Source organism: Corvus cornix, chromosome Z (assembly GCF_000738735.6).
Source record: "Corvus cornix cornix isolate S_Up_H32 chromosome Z, ASM73873v5, whole genome shotgun sequence".
In the NCBI taxonomy this organism is placed as follows: Eukaryota; Metazoa; Chordata; class Aves; order Passeriformes; family Corvidae; genus Corvus; species Corvus cornix.
Window position 1 is genome coordinate 12027733 of NC_046357.1, and position 21750 is coordinate 12049482.

Sequence of the window (21750 nt, forward strand, 5' to 3'; positions counted from 1 at the left end):
TAAAAGACATTTTAAACATTAATTGTAATATTATTGTAGTTCTCTTCCACTAATCCTGAAGGTCTTAGAGTTCTACTATAAAAATGTTCTTCAAATACTTTAGAAAGACTCATTTATGTAATATTGTTTTCTTCAAGTTGAGTTTTTCCCACATTATTAGCAAAAACAAATACATCCTTTCTTCTTTTAATGGAAAAAAGGAGTATCTGCCTGGATCTTCAGTGTTCCTTAGATACGGAAAAACATCCAAATGAGAGAGAACTAAAACACTAGATACAGGTGGACCCTTTAAACTGTCTTAGATACAAATGTTTTCTGTCCATTTAATATGTTGAGGTCTTTCCAGAAAAAAATTCAAAACTCTTCTGGCATCTAATGCAGAGAAGAGTTTCAGAATTTGGCAAAGGAAGGAAGATCATTTATTTAGAAAGAAAAAATCTCAAGGTTCTCAAGACAACCCCATTTGTTTAGACTATACAAACATTGCCTATGATCCAACAGCACATAATTCACTGGTGTCTAGAAAAGCAAATACAGCTTTAACAGAGGCTGCCATTTCTCCAGAATGAGACAAGATACCATGGCATAACATTAGGAACTTCCATCAGAGCTACAAGACCACACAGGCCAAAGAACTGACATAAAAATAATTCTAGAATAAAATAGACTAGAAAATTAGCCGGAATTACCTGAAGAGAGGTTACATTTAATTGCACATTTAATGACAGTAATGAGAAATCAGTAACTGTAAGTTAGAATGAATAAATAGAATTAATCTCCAGCTGTCCATAATAAAGTCAAGGTTAGTTTCATTTTTAAAAGTCTTCAAATCTCCTATGCGTAAGGCACCACTTCATGGCTCTATGTGGAGCTCTAGCGTAAGACATTCAAGCATTCTGATGACTGTTTGGGTTTGAGGTTTTGGTGTGTTTGTTGTTTGGTGGTTTTAATTATTATTTTTATTTTAAATGAAGCACTATATTACAATGATAATTAGGTTGATTAGAGGATCTTCAGAAATTGCTTTCATCCTCAACCGTCATATGATTCCGAGACTCCCTTTTTCGCCTCCTTGTGTTGTCAATAATCATCTCAGTCTATTGCCTTTCATTCATACTTTCTCCCACCATGATACTTGCTCAAAACTTGTATCTTTTGCCATTTCCCTTCCCTCATAATACTCAATCCCTCCAAAATCTCATTTGAATATCCTGTACCTTCAGCTTCTCTTCTTCCTTCAGTGATGACCATCTCCTACTGAAAAGCTCTGTCCTCTCTTATAGTCCAAGTTCCCAAGGACTGCCTTGGCACACCCCTTCTCAGGTGGTGCATCTGGTAACACAGTTATGTGCAGGGAACTTCGGAGCCTGCCTTCCCCTTTCACTCCAGATGTCTCACAAGCATCTCAGATGTAATTCCAGAAACAATCTCTTGAGAATCCTTTACCATCCTAATTCTTTATTTCTGCTGGCATGGAATGACTTTTTAAAAGTCTTCAGTTTCCTCTTTTTAGGGCTCATTGTCCTGTCAAAACCTCAAAAACTGGCTATACTAAGAGCATGTTCAAACCTTTTTATCATTTACCTATCTACTGTAAAGGAAGAACAAGCACTTGTATACTTTTATTCCTTATAACACACATTAAAAGTAGTATGAGCCCTAAATCAGCTGTAATATCAGCAGGTCAGCTGAAAAATCAAAGTTCTCTGAACTGCTGCTTCCACTGCAGACAGTTGGCCATATTCCCACACATATGAGTTACATGCCCTGTAAAAATGCCCACATAGCCTACAGTATATATTTAGCATTCCCTCAGTGTTTTCTTAATGTCCCCACACTGAGCATGTGTTTGCTGTTGCCTTGCTGCTACTGCATCTAATGAAAAAAAAAACTTCTACTAAAGTAAATACTTTGTATGAAATCTATGTATTAGCTACAAATTTGTCAATCATTCCCAGAGACCCCTTAATTCTTGAGCTAAGACTGAGCTCTTTAATGTCTTCTTTCACATAAGATCTTACAAGTATTTTTTCCTTTATGGAAATATTTCCTATTCTTATTTTAAAATGGACATCATATTGCAAACACATACCATGTGCAAAATTTCAGCTTAGCATGGTTTCTGACTGAATCACCACAAACTAAAACATCAGGAGTCATTTGTAAACGATGTATGTTTTACATTTTCCTTCAGAGCAGTGATAGACTAGAAGCAGGGATCACTGAAGGACCTCGGGGAGATACCTTCACTGGAATGAGACGAGGTTTAGGCTGGACATTGGGGAGAACTTCTTCACAGGAAGAGTGATTAGACACTGAAATGGGCTGCCCAGGGAGGTGGTGGAGTCACCGTCCCTGGAGGTGTTTAATGAGACTTGACACGGCACTGAGTGCCATGGTCTGGTTGACCATGGCGGTGTTGGGTCAGAGGCTGGAATCAATCCCAGTGGCCTTTTCCAACCTAATTGATTCTGTGGCTGGACATGCCCCAGCCATGGCACTCACAGCCCAGAGAGCCAAACGTGTCCTGGGCTGCATCCAGAGCCCCGTGGGCAGCAGGGGAGGGAGGGGATTCTGCCCCTCTGCTCTGCCCTGGTGAGACCCACCTGGAGCACTGCATCCAGCTCTGGGGTCCCAGCACAGGAAGGACAGGCACCTGCTGGGGTGAGTCCAGAGGAGACATTTAAGCTGATCAGAAGGCTGCAGCACATCCCTATGAGGACAGGCTGAGAGAGTTGGGTTTGCTCAGACAGGAAAAGAGGAAGCTCTGGGGAGAACAAAAGTAACTTCAAGTACTAAAAAGGGGCTTGTAAAAAAAGATGGAAAGTGATTTTTATACGAGCAGATAGTGATAGGAAAAGGGGGAACAGTTTTAACTAAAGGAGGAGAGATTTAGGATCAATATTAAAATAAATCCTTTACTGTGATGGTGTGAGGCTCTGGTACAGGTTGCTCAGAGAAGTTGTGGATGTCACCTCCCTGGAAATGTTCAAGATCTGGTTGGATAAGGATCTGAGCAACCTGGTCTAGTGGGTGGCATCTCTGACCTTGGTGGGAGGAGGCGCGAGATTGGAATTAGGTGACCGCTGAAGTCTCTTCCAACCCCAAAGGTTCTGTGATGCTGTAACTAATATTTAAGTCCTCCCATTCTAGCCAGAAAGAAAGGAGATAAAAAAAAAAAAGAAGCATAGAAACCCAAATAATTTACCTTCAGGTAATATTGTCTTTAAATTGGCAATATAGCAAAAATACTCTAAGAGTGCTTCCATATATTCTCTCCACTTTTGCTACTGACCCTCAATCAGCATACCATAAAACAGTCAACTCAGGGAACATTATGTAATTATCACTCCAGGGTTTTTTTTCTGGAATATTTTTTACCATCTAATGATTTCCTGTTCCTCAGACATAATGAAAAAATAAATGCGATTGCATTACGGAAGTTGTATTTTCACTTCCTAAGTTCTCTGAGTTCAGTCCGCTGTTTGTGTTGAAATGAGTAAAAAAATTTATCCCTGCATCCATCAGATAATTTCCAGGACATTCATTTTGTTCAAAAAAACTCTCTTACTAAGAGCATATCCTCCAACTTTAAAAAGTGGGAGATGAAACAATAACACTGTTTTATGCTCCATGTTGCACCATTTAGTAGGAGTATAATAGTAATATTTATCTGTTGATAGGCAGACTAAGGTATTTTTGAACTCCAGTAAAAACAAAAGAAAAATGTTTCCTGAATGGGTCTTTTTTTCCACCTGAAAACAAATTATGTTATATGAAAGTTTGTTCTGTAGTAAAAAGTATATGTAGGGATTTTTTTTAAACTATATCTCTAACATACACTGTTGTTTGTTCATTACAACAAGTTTTAATACATTGAATGATATGCACAGTCATATCAACATTTTTTATTTCTCTTTCATAAAACTCTTTTTCAATTAAAATATCCATGAAAAAGGCTTCACATATACGTTTAAATTTAACTTTTTAAATTATGGATTCCACATCTGCAAAACAGATTTTGCAAAACTGATTTTGTAAAGTTCTTATATTTGCCAAGAGCAATTCAAAGCAACTTAGAAAAGGAGGAGAATGTTCTTTTGGAAAGGTAATGTGGATATTTTCGTGACCACTGAGAAGTTAAGTGACATATAATAAACAACTAATTTAATTACTGGGGTTCAAGGGGAGGTTTTGGCAGGTTTTTTCCCCAAAAATGTTTTTTTCTCTCGTCCTTATGATGTTATTACTAATGTAAAATTTCTAATAAAATTCATTATTGGCAAAATGCTGCTGCATTACACAAACTATTATCATTATGTAGCTGCATTTCCCAGACTGCAAGGACAGAAAATTTCTCTGTCATGAGTCAGCTAGACACTGCCCTAATACAATCTGTTGAAATTCAAGAAGTGAACCAATTCAAACTTCAAAAGCGTGACCTGCCAAATTCCACTAAGCTTTTTTGTCTGTCCCACCTCCTCTGTTTCTACTGGACTAGTAAACTCTATTGCACAATGCTGAATGTTATTAGCATTTAATATGTTAAGTCTACTTTGAATAATTAAGGCTACTCTTTATCACTTGAAATACAAAAGAAGCAAAGAGTACATTATTGTTAAAAGTACAGATCAGGCTTAATGCTGAATCTAGTAATCACATTATAGTGCTCACCTTTGCAATGTATTATAGTGCCTTCCTGTGTAATACAAGGTTGCAAAGCTGTAACATACTTCAAAATCATCACGCAAATACTGTGGAAATGGAATTGATCATCCCAGTACAAGACACCAAGACATCAGCGATAGAAGACACTTTTTCGAAGTGTTAGATTAAGACTCTTTATAAACAAAAAAGCAACTAATCTTACAGTAAGGGTTTTTTTAAATCTCTTTTATCACATAAAACAACCATAGATACATGGGAATGAAATTAAGGTACTTATTAATACGACGAAAAATTGCCTAAAGCAGAATATGTAAAGAGATTAGTTAAGAAATAGCTGCAAAGTTCTGTTAAGATGCACTTCATGCATATGGTGCAGCATTATGTCAGCAAGAAAACTTTCATTATTATGTTCTTTTTGCCCTCTTTCAGCAGAAGTAAGTTACTTCCTTTCGTTGAGCACACAGGACCCAATGAAGGTTGAGTCACCTGCCGGACAATGAAAAAAAATTGTACACAGAAACAGATGGAGAAATCCAGAGAAAATTTCCATACTTGCTTGGCAGAAAAACTTCTAAATAAGCTACCTACTTCCAGCATTTGAACAGAATTAAAATAATTTGAACTAGAATACAAGAAAAGTCACATCTAACATATGTAAAATCGTAACTACAGAAGGAACTGCCAAAAATATGGACAGAACTTAGGAATTTATAACAATTCTACTTTTCTGTTACTTAAATAAACCCTAGATGTAAAAAACAAAGAGAAACATTTAATAGAGTAAAAAAAAAAGGTATGTGGTATACAGCAAATGAGCTAAGCAACTATGAAACCGTATCTTTCCATATTTTCAAATTAAACTGGTAGCCTTTTTTTGACAGGAGAAATTACCATCATTTGTATGTACAAAGTACAAAAGTATGAAGTACATAATTTGTATGCAAAAGTGCAGCTGAATCTTAATTACTGGGGGGGGAGCAGATTAAAACCTAATAACAATGAATGGGAACTGCTCCCATTCTCCAGTGTGAATGAACTAAAAAGCAACCAACTCAAAATTAAAGTGACACATAAGCATTTGAGAGAGCATGGAGAGTAGGTGTTCTGAATTACTAAGCAAAAATCCTGCTGCTGGCCAATATATGCAACATTTGAGGAAAACTAACTTAGAAGAGAAGACAGAGAAGAACTGGAAGAATATCGGTTTGGCTAAGAAACCAGAACTAATGCAGGTAAAGGAGAAGAACAGAGACAGAAAGAGACAGATTGAGTAAGATAAAAGCAAGGAACAGAATGTAAGTTATCACGTCATGCCAGATTTGGCACGACTGCCCTCAAGTCAGCTGTGCAGCATGTTCATGGGAGGAAAACAGCAGCAGCAAATCCTAGTGAGTTATGACATACAATCACCTCTGACTGAGGAACTGGCCAAAAGATGCATTCAGACACAAAGGGTTACCCACCAATACATCTGTATGACCCTTCAGAGATTTTACTCTAAAGACACAGTAGAACACCTATCAACAGAACCTTTTACTTACGGCATAAAGAGTCTGTTTTTAATGAAATCAAAGCTCACAAGCTTTCTGGACTGAGTAATTTTTGCTTTTTCCCAGATTAAACCACTGGGTCAGGCTAGCAATACAAAAAGGCACTCTTCAAGAAGGTAAGAAACTTAAGAGCAGGAACAAATTTCCTAGAAACAAGCAAGCAAATAACATAAGTCTTATACATTTTTTAATCATCAGATCCTGTACATAAAATATTTGCATATGGATTGCATATCTATTTCAGCTGTTCCCTTCGATATAGCTCTCCAAAGTGATAGAAAATACATCCTTTGGAATTTTGTACAGATTTTTTTTTTTAAGTACTTCTTTCAAAACCTGAAGATTCCCTCAAAGTATCTACAGATCAGTTCATCAAAATGACCAACTCCAAAATTCAGTCATCCTCAAAGGTTATAGCAGACATATTTTGCATATCATATTGGCAGAGAAGGAATGACAAAACAGTACATAGTAAAAATCAAATTCTACATTTTAAATGTTTACATTTATCAATTATCAACAACAGCTGTTAAGTCAAAGCCCAAAAAAGAGCACAAGCACACAAACTGAAATATTTCAGAATGGGTCATAAAAGAAATTCCAATATTCTGCTCTATACTGTCTTCCCACCTTCACTGTGAATTTTCCACTGAATTCCCACTGAATTCACAAAGCAAAATTCAGAAAAATACTTTGCTGCACCCAGTCTTCAACTTCAAAGATTCTGAATGCTTTAATTCAAAACAGTAAGTTTCATCTGGGACCTAAAAGTTTCACAAGACTTTTATTTTTTTCTTTCTAAAAACTCTAAGATAACAACTTGCTCTGAATGTAATTGCTACCTTGGAAGACAATATAATGTATTAATATACAAAACATGTGCAGAAAGGTCAAGATCAAAAGAAAAGTAAATGACGGAAATTTTTCAATAAAAAAACCAAAAGAACAACAATACTACATGTCTATTCCATTAACAGGTTACTAGTAAGTTCCAATGCAGTTACTAATGCTCAGCAGAATTTTCCTCATATCAAAACAAATACTCTGAACACAAATAAAAAGTTTTGTGGGAGAAACTTAACAACCTCAGAATATAAAAAGAGCTATTATGGGAAAAAACACACAAGTAGAAAAAAAGGCTGAGAAGGAATACAGAAGTGAAAAGTAGACCAATTGTGTAAACCTAAAAAAAATAACTAAGGTAACCAGTGGACAGAAAGCAGCAGTTGAGGACACACAGGCATGCAATACCAGTAAGAATCCTCACTTCTAAGGAAGGAGGATTAACATTCAACATACATGACACATTCAGTACCGCTTAGATTACAGAAAAATAGAAGAAATCTAAAAACATTGATTACATTTTGAAGACAGGGTGATTGTTGGGGGATGAGGTGGGAGTGGGACAAACATCCCCCCTCTGTCTCACCAAATCAATCCAACAGCTTCAAGAACCAATATACAAGAATAAAATACATAAAAGGGAATTTATGTTATTGAGAGGACATATTACTGAGAAGGAGACTGCACTTAAATACATTCAAATTCTGTAGAAGACAAATTGGAGTTAAATCACTGAGGCATTAAAAAACAAACAATGAAAACCCCAAAAAGACCACCAAACAAAAAAAAACACACAATGTAAAAACCAACACACAAACATGCTCCAGAGGACTGTTTAAATTCCCAAAAGAGTGATACAGAAAAAGGTCTCTTCAGCCTAAGAAAATGGTCTCCAAATTAAAGGCATATATGGTATTGAAAACAAATGCTGCAGGGCTGATAGATTAATAAAAAATAATTCACTTAGGTGTTCAAGTCTATGTTGTTGTGATGGGTTCTTCCTTGAATAATTTTTTCTCAAGTCTAACCCATGAATTCAGTCTGTTTGCCTCCCTTCCAAAGGCCAATGTACAGGCAAAAGCTGAACACGTCATCGTGCCTGACTTCCTATAAGCCTTTCTTCCTTAGTATTTCCTTAAATATTAAACTGTTTTCCTTTTATATTTCCCTGAACCACTGACTATATTTGATTGCATTAGTGATAAATATTTGGGCAGCTAAACTGCACCAAGAAAAAAAAGTCTTGCTGGTTCTGAATTACTTTCTCGCTGGGACTGACAGCTAATTTGCTTTGTTTCTTGTTGATGATGTCGTCACACTAAATTCTGACTGAAGAAGAAGGTTGTTTATCTTTACATCAACCATTAAGACAGCAATCATGTATGTCTGCACCAAAGTGTATGATATTTTCAGTTCAAATCAGCAAGGTACCTAAAAGCAAGTCTTCAGAAGACTGTGCACAGAGTAGGTTAGAGAACTATCCCCTTAAGATATTTTCTTCAAATGAGTAACAGATCTGGTGATTTTAATGAAGTATATTGAGCACTGTAGGGAGTCAATACGCTTTTGAATTAATAATAATTCAAAGTCTATGTTAATGCTGTGCTATTTAAAAAACCTGAGCACCGGTATTTTCCTGAGACTGTGTAGCACTTTACACACAAGAAGTCCTTCATTTACTATTCCAGCAACATCTAATTCAATATTATTATTTCTATACAGAACATTAGATAAATCACAGGTATTATGTGATTCTGTTCTGAAAGTTGTGACAGTAAAAGTAGATACAATTTTGTGTCATTTTCCAAATGGGGCAAGCAGGCAATGAACTGAGATCTCATCTCCCACTTAGAAAAGATAAAGTGGGATGTAATCAATCTCCCTAGGGGGTATATCTGATTAAGATCAAAGGGGAAGACTTCTGGCAAAGAACATCTTAACAGTTCAAGTTACTGTCACCTGCAAGAATTGAAATTACTCAAGATCAGTCTTGCATGATACTGCAACAGGAGGGGGGTTAATCACTAGGAAAACAGGATGCTTTCTAAAGACCTGATTAGTCATGGCTATAAAATAGCTTAGGCTCACTTGGTTCTCAAGTTTTTTTCACCCAATTAAATAACCTAAATTGGAACTAACACTCAGCTGAACTCTTCATTACACCATTGAAAAATCAACCGAAATTAAAACAGTCAAGCAAACAAAATCTCTCTGAAGCAACACCTCAGCTGACCCTACATGCATGACAATTAGTTTTAACTGGTTTTGCTGTCATCTTAGATCTCACTCACTTTTCTGCAGGTCCATTAGCAATGAGCTCCAATCTAATGAAGGTAAGTACCTGAAGGGAGCAAATTGTAAGTCTTAACTGTATTTTGATTTCTGAAGTTACAGAATCTGTTCTAAAAACGCAGTTTGACTCAGCTGCATAGATTAACTATGCACTTAGGGCTACAGAAAATTCTAAAAGTGAGTTTTACTTTGTATTTATGTATGGAGTACCAATCTTCATACGTTGTAATGTAATCACATAAAAACTTATCACCTACTTATAAAGACCAAGACAAACTGCTCACATAAGGTAAATGCAAATTTAGGTACTTATATTTTCTGAAATATCCATCAAAGTCTAAGATACTTCTCTCATCCTCACAGGAATTCAGAAAGGAAAACAGCATCTCTTCAAGAAAAGAAATTACTGTTCTTAGCCTCAGAACTCTAGAGAGCCATGATACAGTCCCACATCTGTCTGGATAACCACAGAGAATATCCTTTTTTCATATACTCATCATCATGGTCTGCTCTTATCATAATACTGCCACTACTGAAGAAGCCCCTGTATTCTTTTCTTACTTCTGTGTAAAGATAAAAGTCTAAAGCAATAGATTAGTAGACAAAATAGTATTAAATTTTATGATTCTTGTGGATAAACACTAAGGGACTTGTGCTCCCTGATTAATTATATTCTCCACACTGGGGAAAATGGTGGGAATTTTGCTGACTTTAAAATGCGTAGATTTAAAAATACTAAAGGCAGGACATAAACAACTAATTGCCTTTTAACAATCTGCTTATCCTTTCAAATAAAAAAAACCCACCAGCTAAGTGACTTGTTTCATAGCTTAATTTGCTAAAATAATCAAATAATCAATAATAAAATAAAATATCAAGTAACTCTAGAGTTTGAACATGTTACTTGTAGTGCTCTAGTCTTCTGTTTACTTGAAGCCCTGAAATTTCTGACTGTTCAGAAATTCACCTTTTATTTCACTGCACAACCTGCTGCTACCTGAGCAACCTCATCTGAGTTGGCTTTGCACTAAGTAGGGAATCGGAACAGATGACCTCCCTATGTCCCCTTCAACCTAAATTATTCCGTGACTCCAGACAACTCGAAAGGGTATTCTACCATGCATTTAGAGCATATGAATATTCCTGGCAGAAACCCACACTTCTTATATCTAAAATTCTATGAACCAAGAAAAATCTGCTCAAAAACTAGTAAGAACAGAACTAAGTCCAAAATCACAACAAAGACATACAAATGCCACCAACACATCCAACTTTAAGAGCTACTGGGAGACAGATACTGGGAAAACTGCAGAAGCTCCAGCTCCAACTTATGTCCATTGTCCTAAATGCTGTAAAGACATGTCTTATGTCACCACTTCCTACTGAATGAATGAGCAGTTTAAAGTACCCACTGACATACCACAGCAATCAAATTTTAACTTGTAACCGAAAGAATTCCTACACAGCTCAATCAAGTAGCAGGAGAATTCTCAAATTTTTTTGTTTTTCCCAAGCCAGAATGCATGGACGCTTCCTCAATAATTCGGCTATTCTTAAGTGAGTACCAATGCCCAGCTCCACCTTTTCTTTTTACCTGGGGCATCAGCAAAATTCTTAATTCTTATTTTCTCAGAATCGCAGACCAGAATCACAGAGTATCTTGGGTTGGAAGGGACCCACCAGGATCATTGCTCCTTGCAGATCTATATAAAACTAAACTACCTGATTAAGAGCCTCATTCAGATGCTTCCTGGACACTGCCAGGCTTGATGCTGGGACCAACTCCCTGGCAAATCTCTTCCAGGGACCAACTACCTTCTCAGTGAAGAACCTTTTCCTAATGTCCAGGCTGAACTGCCACTGATGATGCTTCATTCAATTTCCTCAAGTCCTGCCACTGGTGACCAGAGAGACAAGATCAGCTCCTCCCCTCTGCTGCCCCCCAAGAGGAAGGTGAACACTCCGCTTCCCCAGGCTGAACAAGCTCAGCAATTTCAGCAGCTCCTCTTAAGTCTTGCCCTCAAGACCTTTCTCCATTTTGGCCCCACTTCTCCTAATACACTCTTAACAATTCAATGTCATGTCCTTATCCTGTGGCACCCAAAACTGTCTCCAAGACTCAAGGCGAGACCCCACCAGTGTAGAGCAGTAATTTAGCATACTTTGGTCCCGTATTTTCTCTACATTGTAGGAAGTTTCCCTTTTGATTTAAATTTTTAAATCTTAAGATGATTTACCTGAAGGTGTGTGTATCCTTCAAAAATGAAGTTATGCAGTAAAAATGTCAGTTGAAAAAGCCCTCAAATGTAAGCTCTTACCATTGACTGCATATCTTATTGTAGCAGCTAACATTTCAATAAAGAAAAACTTCAGAAAAAATATTAATGTAAACGCACATAGTTTATAAAGACAAAAATAGCTTTACTAACCCTTTTGTAAACACACAGCTTTCAGCAAGGGCCAGTACAGTCATTATTCAAACTCTTCTTAACCAGGCCTGCTCATTTGCTGTACTCTCTTAATCAGCTCTGTACTGCGTATGTACCTAAAAATAGATAAGCTAGTCTAGGAGAAGCCATCCTCATGGATCTGTAATGGACTTCACACCTTTACGCGTCAAGACAAAAAGCAAACTACTCTGCCAGTGCAGTGCAAATTACTACACACATGTGAGATAACCACACTTTTTGATGAATGCAGTCTTGCATTACAAACGAGTTTCCAGAGACAATTTTTCCAAATACTTAAAATTATGACTTATCAGAAGATTTTAACAAGAGTGACAGAACTTTAACCCTACAAAACCAGAATGATCCCTCTTGCTGCAAAATACCATGGTTCTGCACCAAAGGATGAGAATTCTACTGTGCCAGAGACAGGAGAAAGAAAAAACTCATCAGAACTTAACATAACTGATATACATAATTCCTAAGCCTCACTGTTGCAAAGAACTGAATTGCTATGGCTGACATAAAAAATAAAACATCAGCATTGTGAGGATAAATAAAGTGGATATAAAAATCTCCGTAAGTAATTTGATCTTCATAAATGCCAATTCTGCTTTATTTTTACCTCATGCAACTCTTGAGAACAAGTTTTTAGATAATCTGCGTGGCATTTCAATACAAGTATTTAAACATTATATAAACATTATATAAAATGCTGGTTAAACCAGGTTTGTGTGGAAGCAAAAAATACTGTATTTACATAGGCAAACACTGAGATGAAGACTTAAAACCTCTAACTGACAGAATACTTAAAAATCACTTTAATAAAATCACTTTATTTTGGGACCAGGTACCAGACTATTAGTTCCTTACTCTTGGCGTTCACCTGTGTGCACGCACACAAACATCAGGCTTCCCTGAAGCCATAACATTTTGTTACTTCATGCACCTCTAACTTTCCCCTGGTCTGAATTTTATGAATGTTGCACTCGTCACATACATTTGATATTTAGTTCTAAGTAGTATTATCTGCAACAGTCTGAGAGTGCCTTATTTAAGTTAATTTCCAATTCACAAATAGTCAATTACAAGAAATAAAGCTTGCTAGGCTCACATACCTTAAAGTCTTATACCTGAAAGTCTTTACGGAACTAAAAGTACATGGAGTACGTTTAAGTTATATTCCATATAACGATATACATTTCCCAAAAAAGTGGGTGAATCTTCCACATCTCTAACACTTTTGGAAACTTTGCAGTATTTGCTACTTTTCCAACACCTTACACTCTTGAAACTGGTAGACTTCACGAATACTTCAGCTTTCACTTGAAAGTACCATGAACTTGCAATACTAGGCAAGTTCCAACTAGAGGCTCAGAAACAAGAAAGCAAATAACCAACTGTCATAGGTTAGCAAGCATAGTCCCGGAAGGGACGTCCTTGCTAAGGGGTGCTTACAGTTTCCTCTGGGAACTGATAGAACCTATCAGCTGGCCAGTTTGGATATGGACAATTCTCTAAGCCACTTAAAGTTGTGATCACCTCTGTGATCCACATTTAAGAATAGGCAAACTCCCCCTCCAAGCTCTCTCTCGTTTCCGGCGCTGGGACAGTGGCTGCAGGACCCGTGTGGGGCCAGCGGGCCCGGCCAGGCCCTGCTTGGGCCAGGCCGGGCCGGGCCACGGCCATCCTGAAGCCATGGACCTGTTCCAGCCATGGAACCCCCCCCACTGCCTTGCCGTGGGCAGCCGGAGCGGCTCGGCTCTCCCCCCTCTCCACTGCAATAAGAAACATTCAACATTCCAGCTGCAAAGCTGCAAGGCCGAGGTGAGATTAACCCTTTTTATTGCTGTGAAGAGCTGAAAACCTGAGGGAAGAGAGAGAGGAGATGCTTAAAGCTGAAATTCTGTTGTGAAGCTATGATATATCAGAGTATCCTGTTGTAATTTCATGAAGATATGGGGGGTGGAGTGTTCAACTCGTGAGCAGAAGCACCTGCGTGGAGATAGGCAGATGCTGACACAGCTGTAATTTCATGAGAAGTTTGGACAGGGAGAGATGGACCAGGTGAGGACTTTTGCTCCAAACGGGAAAGGAGAAAACCTCAGTTCCTAGAGATGCTCCCAGAGATAGTCCTAAAGATGAAGATGATGAAGACCCTTTGCTCCCAGGGAAGGAGAAGGGCCTCTGTTTTTGTTTCTGAACGGCTCAACCTTAAAATTGTACCCCAAAAAACTTCAAGAGTGGACCCTCGAAAGCAGTTGCGGGAAAAGCTGCAAGTCGGGGGAAAGGACTCACATGCAGGCAGAGAGACTCCTCTTCCTAAACGGACTGAACAATATTTGGAAGTGGGCGGCTGTCTCGTTGTGATAATGTTTTCATAGCATGAGCAAGAAGAGACTTCTCTTTCTAAATGGACTGAACAAGGTTATTATGGAAGTGGTAAACAGACTGAACATCTTAAGGGTTGTCTTTTCACATTGTCAGTGGGAGAAGGGAGGAAGGTGGGGGGAGGAGGAGAGTTCTGAAGGTGGTATAATTTTTTTTTTCTTCTTTTAGGTCTGTTAATAAACTTCTTTATATTCTTTCAAGTTTGGTGCCTGCTTTGCATTTCTCCTAATTCTTATCTCACAGCAGATAAACAGTAATGAGTATTTTGGACCAAACCACTACACCAACTTATTAAATATTTTATTTTATTTATTTGTATTTTGAACAAATGGATGTTATCATATATCTACCTGAAGATCTACTTAGGATTGTCTAAGAAGTGACCATCTGTTTGTTTCATTGCTAAATCATTCATCTGAATGTAACCTGATGAAGAGGCTCCTTAAACCAAGCCACTGTCTTTCTAACAAAGCAGATGAGGAATGTTCACAATATTCATTCCATCAATCCTGTCATAATGGTGCTAACCTTCAGAAGAAGGTTAAAAAAAAAAAGGAGCTTGCATGTGGAACAGTTAATTTAAAACTACATTGACTTTTCCCCAAAATATCCAATCTGTGAAACTGAACTGTAATGCTACAATTTTTCATGTCCAGTGCTCATGCGTTTATTAATGCCATCTAGAGCCTCTAAACATGGGTATTTGGTTCAAACCCAAGCCATTCTAGAGTCACTGTGAGACATGTTACTCAATTGCCAATCTTCATGTAAATAAATGTGAGCTATGTACAATATAAGAGACATCCTTCATTTACTTGAAAAAGTTTTCAGAGCAGACAAGCCATGGCCATGGACTCTGGTCCTCTGAGGTAGTCTCACTGCGTGAAAGAACTGGAAACATATATTCCATTTAAATGGTAATTTTGATTTAGTGGTCCAAGAAGACATCTACATAATGGACTCTTAAAAGGCACAACACTCACTCAGTGTTCTTGAAAGACTAACAAAAAAATTCCAAAGGAAAAGCAGTTCATGCTGCAAGTAAACAGATGCTGGAATGATACATCAACTAATAGATAAGTAAATTTCAAAATTATTCAGAAAAAGTCCAGAATTATTACAGTTTGGATGAAATAAAATAATTTTTTTTTTAAAGACACCAGGACAAGAGATCTAAAGCTAAATTTTATCTCAAAACAGATCTGCTTTAAGTTAAATTATTTGCTAGGCTTTGTAATAAACATACTGATAGAATAATTAATTTTTAAAGTCTAAGTGTGTGCCACCAAAAAAGAGAAGACACCTTTTTCTCATCTAAAACTTCAGTACCTGTTATTCTGCTATCCTTTTAATTCACTGTGAATCACACAACAGAAGAAAGCTACAAATGAACGTAAGTAAATTATTTATTTTGAAGGGAGGAATGTATATGGTCTAGTAAGTTTATGATGACAAAAGAAGATCTGTATCTTATCTCACCAAAAGTTCAACCTCAGGAGACTGAAATGTTTGCCAGCATGTTCTAAATCATACAGACACCAGTGAATGTGGATCTTAATTGTGTAGAGATTAGCTGACCAGAAGTTTCCACTACTATTAATGAGCTAAACTAACGAATATCGATCAGATGTTTTCTGTCCTAGCAAACTGAAAATTCACAAATCACATGTCTGGAAACATTTCAAGGAGAAGAAACATTTCCAAAACCAAACTAATCCCTCTCAAGAGAAATGTATTTAATATAAAGCTTTATTAGCAAACATTTGAATTACTATATTAGCTTTAAAAATTAACATTATTGCCACAAAGCAACTGCAAAATTACCTACGGGGCAATGATTCAGAGACAGAAAGGGGGGGGGAAATGAGCTAAAAAGTCAATGAGGAATTGGTTGATAAAAGTGTGAAAGCAGACTGATTTTGAAATAAAAACACACAACTAAAAAAGGAATGAAGTCTTGCAATTAATGTGGTATTGTAAGAACTATTGGATCCATACCCTACCTGCAGCTCCACACGGACAGTTCTGCCATCCTCATAAGGACTATGTGTGGACTTCTTCCTATCCTCAAAAACTGAGTAACTTTAACAGACACTCACAGCTCAATACCAAGCCTTTATCTATAAAAAGCTAAGTCACATGTACAGTTTGATCACAGTTTTAATCACTAAGAATCACCTGCCTATTCCAATCTCAGATTTATTAAACAGTGCTTTTTGTGTTCACTGGCTTGTCTTGATGATTGAAATAGAAATTTCATCCACAATTTCTGTGTGAAAGGTACAACCGGTAAAGAATTTACTGCATTTCTTCCTTAATAATCAGTTATACAGTCATATAATATATCTGTTTACAAAGAAATACTTTCTTTCTCTTATACAAACTTCGCTAACCTTCAATCACTGGCTCGAGTTATGTCTTTAACAATTTAAAGAACTTTCAGATGTTGGACATTTTATCTCTGTTTCAGTATTTTTTTGCCATTGCCAACTCTCTTAATATCCTATTCAGTAAGCTGAAATGTATTCAGCCTCTTAAATATTCTTGAATTAGCTGAAGTTTCAGGATACATCTCTGACATTTTTCCTTTTCAATGTCTTTTACTATCCTTTTTAGACTGCTGTCATTGGAACTAGACACAGAACTCGATAGGTATTGCTGAAACAAAATATTAACATCATATCCTTTATCAGTGCCCTCAAAGTTAATTCTCTGTGCATGCATGCATTTTTAAAAGATGTCTATCTGCTTTTCCACAGCTTCATACTAGGAGCTTATATACAATTAACCCTACATAACTTTCAGGAAAATATTCTTCTGTGTATGATTTCCCATGCTGTTGTTTGCACCCAGTTCACTAACCAATCTGCTCTCAGAATCAGTGGCTAATACTTAGTGTTCTTATTTTACTAGAAATACATTCACACTTTCTCTGATAAAATCTGCTTTAATTAAAATAATTTATGGAAATATAGAAGTTTTGAGGCAATAGTTCAGTCTTATGAAATTGCATTAGGAACATGTTGTTTTGATTACTTCAGATTATCAGTTTTAAGATCTCTTCCTATTAGCTAGCCCAGCTGATAGACGACAAATACCTCACATGTATTTACAAGATTAATCCTTTAAAAGTCACAAACAAAACTTATTGGAATTAACAGAAAAAATTTCAACAGATTTTGGAATGCAATTTACTGCTTTTAAGTTACTAATGGATACTATACAAAAATTTATAAAAGGTTTTATTAAATAAACAAGAGAAGCTTCTTTCACAAAAACCCATACATGATTTCCGTGATACTCTCACTTGCGAAATGGGATTTATCTGCCTTAAACAGAAGATTCTGTACTGAAAACTTTTCCAAGCTTCATCACCTTCCAGTGAAACCATGCACCTTTGAAACCACTACCAGCTGAGAAATGCAACTTCAGGTTGTTCCAATTCGTTCCATGAAAAATGAAAACCACCCGACATACATCTCTAAACAAGCAACTTAGCAGTGGGATTTTAACTAAAACATGTATTTATATAACATGAGGACCCTGAGAAGAGGAACAATTTAAAATTTCATTATTCAGACAATAAAATTACCTGCAAGTCTAAACATTAAAAATCACAAAGCAAATATTTTCACAGAGTTTTGATCTATAGGATATTAACTATCATGAGTCATTACTGTGTAGCTTTAATACTGAATCAGATTTGAACATTAATCATGGCAATTTAATTTTATTTTCTTAGACAGAATGCATATTTTATCTTTGTAAGCAAATGTGCCAAAATAAATCGTTGTCTACCCTACTCCACTTTCTCATTATCAAAAAAACCCATTTTAGTTTAGTTTGCTAAGTCTATTGTACTTCCCATTAATACTAGAATTCTGGTAATTTGAATAAGATGCATATCTCATGAGAAAATAGTCCTTTAAACTGAGTTATAGGTTAAAATTACCAGTGAATACTTGTGAAGAAAGGATTTCATCTTCATACAATAAAAGACATAATACATTTTTCATGGGAGAAGACAGGAGAGGAATTGCCAGTGAAAGATACTTGAGGAACAAAGTTACCACAATGGAAGTATTTGCTTAACAACCTGTATATGACCCCAAACCATGGAAAGTTTCTTACCAACTTTCCAAATGGTAAATTTCTGTCTTCTTCCCTATCTGATATCAAGTTGAGCTCATTGAAATACTAAAACTTCCAGTTTCCCATAATTTCTATTCTGCCAGAAGTTACCCCACAGATCTGCTAACAGAACTGCTCAAAAGTATTGTCTTTTCTCAGTCAAGATGAGCCAGGACCAGAGAAGATGTAATAGAAAAGCTTTTCCAGTCTGACAGAAAGGGGTTAGGAAACAAGTTTCAGGGAACACTTATCCATATATAACCCAACTAGAGCACAATACAGCTGACAAGTGAAATACTATGTCTTCTGGGATAAAAGAAGCAAATACACACACCAAAACTTCTGCCTTTCCATCCTAAGCTAAGAACATTGCGAAGGTCTAGCAAACGCCTTTGAAAAGACTGTCCTTTCTTGCTCCACTCACTGCACAGTTCTAAAATGAGCAAACTCTTTAGAAAGTACTGAAGTACTGTGAATACTTAAATTCTTGCCAGATAAACCAACTAACTAATTTTTTTAATGTGTGCTTTCATCTGACGCACAAAAATACTCTGAAGTTTCTTGCTGTAGTAAAAAATTTACCTTGGTATAATTAAAAATAAACCACTCAACAGAACTGTATTCCTCTATGTTCTAAATTAATTCTGAAAATTTGCCTAAACTGTAATATTGTACTGGGAATAAAAGTATCTCATAAAAATCTTGAAGAAACATTTTCAAATTTCAGTATTTAATTTTCATATGGAACATGCCACAGTGACTGTATATGTGTATACACACCTGTATGTGTATGTGCTTGAAATAACTTGGCAAGAGTTATTTCTTTTCCTAGGATGGAATTCCAAGTTATACTATTCCTCTGGCAAATTCAACTGTTTCAACACAATGTTATTTGCATTCCCTACCCTATAAAGTAGTATGATGCAACTAGATGTGATTCAGGGTGATCTTTTTGGTGAGTAAGTACTTTGGACCCCAAAGCAAGTCCTATGCTCTGTAGTGTGCAGCTTGTTTTAAGAAGTAAATCTAGAAATTGCACAAAAGAACAAGCCTAAGACTGCAATTCAAGATTTTTAAATGATCCCCCATATGGTAAAACATCAGTAATTACTTTTAAGTACGCTTTTTCCAACTAGCCTTCAAATCTGTGAAGACAGATGCAGTGTTGAAGCTTAGGTTGTAACAAAAGTTTATACATACATCTTGGTAGTAGCCTTGGCATTGCTATCTTACTATTCTCAGCAGTTTTCAAAGCTGCAGATGGATCTGCAAGTTAAGAGGAGTTTTCAGACTCATTCCCTAACTGCTCTGTCTAGGCTCTGTCTCATTTCAGTGTGCAAGCTGAGCAGCTTCTGTTTCTCTCATACAGGAGTCAAAAAGAACTGTGTCATTTTCTTTTGAGTTTTTCCTGAGTTCAACATTGTGTCCTTGAACAGTCATACAAAATGCACTGAGACTCCCTGCTGGTAACCCATATATCTGCAGTCTGAAGTAATAAATTTACAAATAGCCTAACACCTGCACATTAGAATATATTATCATCAAAACCTACTTCCAGGATTTTTGTAAAATGTATAGCATATTTGAATGCCATGGATAAGTCACAAGAAACAGATCACCTCTCAAAATACATCACTTACAACAGCAATTCTAAGAGCCTTCATTTGAATTACTTTTTAGTTCAGACTATTACTACAGCCCTAGTCACCTGGAATCAAAACAAAACTGTCACATACATAAAAAGACTATCCCTAAATGAGTATTTATAGAGTTATAGCAGGTTAACATAAAAAGTTTAAAATATTTGAAAAGCATTTACTTAAAACACATGTAAAATGTGTTACTTTCATTTGACGCCACACAGCCACTTGCAGATTTTGCTTTTTAACTTCTTTATGCATCATGAAAACTCCGGTTTCAACATGCCACCCAGAAAATGCAATTTTCTTTCTTCATTTTTAAGCTGTATGCAGGTGGCAACCATTCAACTAAAGACACAGACAGTGCAAATGCTACAGGAATCAGATAAAATACAGTCCACAACTTGCAAATAGTCATTCATTCAGTTTATGAAAGACTGTTTTCTCTAGAGGAGGTGCGATCTAGAACCATACAATATAGAAATAAGGCTTAACACTACACTAACATCCCTCATGTGCTCTCCTCTGTCCTCTTCTCCTTCAGCCTCAGACCCTGCCATTCAGTGTGCCCCAAGGAGCATGACACACATGCTTCTACCATTACTTTCAGCACCTTCCAAACTCCTGGATGATTAACTAAAAACCCTTAATTCTTTTCTTATAAGCATTTTCAAAAATAGGTCTTTCAAAAATACCTCTCCACATAGAAATACTCATCATGTGAGCAGAGAAGTTTAAGAGACAATTATCACTGTGCTTTACTGCTCTGTGTGATGTCCAACACAGATTAAAACCAGCAAAAAAAGGGAAGACTTTCAGCTTTCCTTCATACCTATATAAAGTGCATTCCTGGTATCATCTTCCCACATCCACACAGGATGACCCTCTGAAGGGTCCCATTTTGGTGTTTAGTGTCAGATGTATATACTTCTTTACACATGCCAGTTGTGGCAGTTCCCTTTCACAATCTGAGGCTTAAATCTCAACTTGTAGATATACAGATAGCATTACATTCCCTCTTAAAAGAGTTTCAGAGTGGCTGCCGTACTTAAGGTAATTTATTCTTACATCAACATCTAGTAAAAATTCTAGAACAAAACTAACATGAATCTACTGCAAAATTTCCAGAGCTTCTCTTCATTGCATACAAGATGCACTGTTGGGATAAAAAAAAAGAGTAGATGTTTGATTGCACTTTTCCTCTCATATGCAATACTCTAAAGCTTTTAATTTCTCCTCTTATGGGTATAGATGGTCTTGATAAACAGTGAGAGTTTAATATGTCAATGTCTATTATAATTGTAAAGCACATTCGTGTATAATGTCAGGAATGTCAAAACTGGGTACGGGCAGGTCTCCTGCCTTGTAAAAATATTGTTTTAGGACTGGGAGACTTTCTCATTTTTTTGTTTAAAACTATAAACATTCATACCCAAAATCTCTATGTACCAGAGCCACATAAAGCTAGACTGGGCTTTGTCTCACCACTTTGCTTGAGAGAGAAGACCTTACAAACAGTTAACTTATTAACATGAACACTACACAACTCCAGATATAAAACCAATGCAAAAGTATTGTATCTTGAGAATCCACACACTACATTTTCAACAGTAATGCAGCATGAAATTACATCCTAATTATTTCTGTCACTGAATAACACAAAGATATAAGGCACATCTGGATACATCTAATCAAAGGTTCATTTAGCCCTGTATTCAGTCTTCATTCCAGCAATAATGATGCTGACAAAGTCTGGTCATGACAGTTCATTCCCTTCATTTCGCCTTA

The 21750-nt window shown here is 36.5% G+C and overlaps 1 protein-coding gene across 2 annotated transcripts in view; it reads right to left on the minus strand.

Annotated features, from left to right (window-relative positions):
- Positions 1-21750, minus strand: part of WDR70 (WD repeat domain 70) — a 129468-nt gene that overhangs the window by 56257 nt on the left and 51461 nt on the right. The gene's annotated exons all lie outside the window — the stretch shown is intronic.